This window comes from Silene latifolia, chromosome X (genome assembly GCF_048544455.1).
Source record: "Silene latifolia isolate original U9 population chromosome X, ASM4854445v1, whole genome shotgun sequence".
In the NCBI taxonomy this organism is placed as follows: Eukaryota; Viridiplantae; Streptophyta; class Magnoliopsida; order Caryophyllales; family Caryophyllaceae; genus Silene; species Silene latifolia.
Window position 1 is genome coordinate 136,533,774 of NC_133537.1, and position 4,805 is coordinate 136,538,578.

Genomic DNA, 4,805 nt, shown 5'->3' on the forward strand with positions numbered 1-4,805 from the left:
TAGCATTTCTAGGCCTTAGATCGAGGCTTTGTGAAGGTAAGCTTAAGGTAGGGTTTTCCCTACTTAGCTCTAATAATATGGATGTTTAATTATGCATTTATTGTCATTAATTACACTTGTCTCATGGTAGTTGCATTATAACATGTTTATTGGTAATTAGGGTTTGTGACATGATATGGTCTTGTGTTAATTATGCATATGGTGAGAGAGTAAGTATGGTTAGGTGTCATATAAATTGTGAACCCCCGCAATAACGCGGAAAATATAAATTATAAAATGCGGAATTTTAGGAAATTTTTGAGACTTTTAAAGTTTATAAAGCGCGGGTTCATAAAAATCTAAAAGACAAATAAAGAATGCGGAAATAAAGATTAAATTATACAAACGCGATAGTCAAAGGTGAGGGAAAATATATCCCTCGAATGACAAAAGATAAAAGGTGAGTCTAAACAATCCTAATAAACCAACTACTAGTCCAATGTTTAGTTCTCGCTAGCCCACACGTCTTTCCCAAGTAAGCATCTTCACAACCTGTCATTCATGTAAACATGAACGCTTACAGTCGCAAGGGGGGGGAGTAACTCAAGGTTCTCCCAGCCACAAAATGTCGAAACACAGATAAACAAGAACATATTAGAACATCATGAATATAACCATTTGATGCAAGCATTGAGATATGAGACTAACATTCCAAACATGCGTAGTCAATCATAGATAAGGCGTATGATACATACATATGAGACAATCCAACTAAAACGTCATAAATGATAATACAACTATAAACACGATAGAATATCTTAGGTCACGGATAAAGAAGATTAACATCATGAAACATGTGAATGGAAACCTTAGCCATGAACTTTGAAAGCCAAATAAAATACAATACACGAAATGAGACCACTAACATCACATAATAAGCAAAGCATCCGGCTCAGAGGCTACCTTTAAAGCATGTCCGAGACACAATCCTTAAGTACCTTGGCTCAGCGGTTACCTTTAAAACATGTCCAAGGCACGACCTCTAAAGTATATGGCTCAGCGGTTACATTTAAAACATGTCCAAATACTACAAACAAGTGCCCGACTCAGAGGTTACCTTTAAAACATGTCCGAGGCACAACACATAAAGTATATGGCTCAGCGGTTACCTTTAAAACATGTCCAAATACTGCAAACAAGTGTCCGACTCAGAGGTTACCTTTAAAACATGTCCGAGACACAACATAAAAAGTATCTGGTTCAGCGGTTACCTTTAAAACATGTCCAAATACTACAAACAAGTACCCGACTCAGAGGTTACCTTTAAAACATGTCCGAGGTACAACAAACAAGTATCTGGCCAATGATTTACCTTTAAAACATGGCCAAATACAACAAACAAGTGCCCGACTCAGAGGTTACCTTTAAAACATGTCCGAGGCACAACAAACAAGTATCTGGCTCAGCGGTTACCTTTAAAACATGGCCAAATACAACAAACAAGTGCCCGACTCAGAGGTTACCTTTAAAACATGTCCGAGGCACAAAAAACAAGTATCCGGCTGGGCCGGTTACCTTTAAAACATGGCCAAATACAAGAAACAAACACAACAAACAAGCACATAGAACGGGATTATTAATGTCACATTCATACCTATGGCTTGCATCTCACCATAAGTGCAAATGGGAACATCAATCCCGATGACCTTATCGCAACTAGAGGGCCTATGGCTCGCCCCTAGCATCCGATAGGACCGTGACTCGGGGACGGGATGATTAATGTCACATTCATACTTACGGTCTGCATCACCATGAGTACGGATGGGAACATCACTCCCGACGAATCATATCGCAACTAGAGGGCCTCTGGCTCACCCCTAGTACCCGATAGGACCAAGACTCGGGGTCGAGATGATAATGTCACATTCATACTTATGGTCTGCATCACTATGAGTACGGATGGGAACATCACTCCCGACGTTCATACCGCAACTAGAGGGCCTCAGGCTCACCCCTAGTATTCCTAAGAGAACCAAGACTCACAACCGAACAATACTAGACATTATCTAGAATATGACTCTTACAAGTACTTATAATAAATATCTCATACTTGTATTATATTACTAAACATTCCATTTTATAATTTTAATGCTTCGGTTAAATAAGATATAAAGAGTGATAATGAATAATTTACGTTATGTGAAATTTACGGAATAAAACGTGAAATCCAACAAGCGAAGCCTACCAAGTCCAATCAAGTAAACTACACAAATTTAACTAACTCACATAACTAGCCCAATAAATAAGACCAAAGGAACCCAACGAGTAAAACCGATTGAGCCCTACATAGTGGGTATACAAAAGAACGATATTTAACGTGTCACAATATATAAAATACGAGACAGGAATTAACCACTCAAGCCCGAAAATTTTAGACACGACCGAACCTAAGCTTATGTAAGGTCCAAACAATTTAATCGCATAGGTCCAACAAAGTAAATATGGTGAGCCCAAATACATACTTGTGGTTAGCCCAAAATTAAGAGGGTGGTGAGCCCAAACCACAACAAGAAAATGAGTCCAAAAAAAACAAGAGTGAGCCCAACCATTAAACCACCAAAATGAACAAGCAAAGCACAAAAGACAAAAAAAATAAAGCATGTAGGAGGATATACGCACGATCACAGTCAACAACGCAACAATTCCCTCCAGTCCAGCCGTCTTGGGACGGTTTTCTAGGCCAAACCAAGACGGATTTCACCCAAACAAAAGACCCAATCAAAACATTTACCTGTACTTGAGTCAATACCAAGAAAGTTGGTTCAATTTATCATAAAGAAACCCGTCAAAACAGCCCACGAAAACTGCTCGACAAAGTCCATTTTTACAATTTATAAAGTTCTTTTGTGACCGTCTTAAGACGAAATTTTAAGCATGAAAAGGGTGAAATTTCTCACATACCACCAACCCATTACATACTTGGATATACAAAGGAGGCGGGAATCAACTATTTAGTTCAAATCATCCGTGAGTTCGACTCGAAAACAGTCCACAAAAGTCACCCATCAACAACTTATATATACATGGTTTTTCTAGCAAATTCATGAGGCCGTCTTAAGACGAGTTTTTAAGCATGTTACAAGGCCGAATTCATCCAAACAAAAGACCATGTTCATTCATGTATATGCACACAAGACGAGAGTCATCAAATTGACTCGAACCAACAACAATTCCAGCCTAAAAATTGCGTCCAAGACTGACCAAAGACAACCCATTTCCACAATACTCGAGTAAACTCATCTCAATTCACAGTCAATACAACCAAGTTAATATTGAATCAAGTGAAATATTAAAGATCACTAAGTGGCCAAATGGATTAAAGCATACAATTTGGTCAGTAAGTCAACGCATGATAGGTACAGTAATATCCAAGAATTGGAAACAAGGTCACGTGATGATCAAATCTAATTTGTTTACTCAAGGCGCTTAGGAAAGTTCATCCGACAAATTAACGCATCACTCAGATGAATAATATTGATGGATTGTCTCACAAAGTCATGTTCACTGCTTTAGATGATGTATAATAGCAACAGGAAGGGACGAAACACAGGACTGACAGCAGCATAATAACCACGGCCTAAGCAGGTGAACTCAGCAATCCCCCAATACCCGAATCCAGTTGAGACGGGTCCAAGGAAACCAAAACGGCCGCGTAAGAAGACCATTATCAACACAAAACCAACCCCATTCATGAGTAACATACAAAGACTTGAGCTTTACGATAAATAAAGACAAAAACGAGTAGGAAGGACGGATTCCCGACATTTTGTCGAGTAACCCATCACCGTTACCTTAACTTTCTTCAGTCTTCGAGAGGAATGTCTATTAAGAACGAGTTTCCTTCTGGGTCCTCAAAGCTTCACCTAGAAATCGTAATGACAGCCGAGATTAGCTTAAAAACGCAACATTCATGAGACGGGTCGAGACGAAAACTCCACAAGACTATGTCTTTCTTACCTTAAAAGATGAAGGAAGAGATAAGGAGAAGAATGGTACAAAAATAAAGAGGAATGGTTGAGAAATGAAGACGAAATCTGGGATTCAAGCTCGACAAAAATGGTTTTTGGGTCTCGTTTTGTTGCTGCACTCTGTTGGTTGTTTTACAGGAGTTTTCGAAAAAAGAAGGGGAGTTTAGAAAGGAAAAGTGGTTGGGATTGGTCAAAAAAAGTGAGTGTGGAATGAATGTTAATTTAGTGAGTGGTAATAAAGGTAGGTAGATATGTGTTGTCGATACGGGATTGGTCGGGAAAAGATTGGCCTCACATGTGAAAATGTGACGGTCTATCACAAGACGGAATTTCATTTTAAACCTATTATAATCTAGGACGGAACTTTATTATTGTTAATATTATTATTATTGTCACTATTATTACTATCCGACTAAAACACGTATTTTTATATAAGTTCAATTTTAAGATATTACTTTTATAGAAATTATGTTTAAAATACAATTAATATAATTAAATAATGTAAAAATATAAAATAAAGTAATTAAAAGGTTAAATAAATTATAAATATCAAAATGAGAAATTCGCGGGTGTTACAATCACCCCATCTTTTAAAAAGTTTCGTCCTCGAAACTTGAAAATAGAAATGAAAGGTTATAAAAATTAAAGCCAGACTTTTGAAATTTGTAACTAAAATATCAAAAGGTTACTTATTGTAAAAACTAAAATTCTTTCAAAAGTTTTAGGTAGAATTTTCCAACAGAACCCGATTCTCATCAAAGGAACGAAAGTGCTCTCGTCGCGCATTCAGGAACATCA

General features: G+C 37.5%; 1 long non-coding RNA gene across 1 annotated transcript; it reads right to left on the reverse strand.

Annotated features, from left to right (window-relative positions):
- Positions 1 to 283: 283 nt before the first annotated feature.
- Positions 284 to 4,357, reverse strand: LOC141623636 (uncharacterized). The gene is made up of 3 exons (XR_012533487.1): positions 3,997 to 4,357; positions 3,831 to 3,902; positions 284 to 531 (listed from the first exon to the last, which is right to left on the reverse strand). It is a non-coding gene; the product is annotated as an uncharacterized LOC141623636 (long non-coding RNA).
- Positions 4,358 to 4,805: the final 448 nt, after the last annotated feature.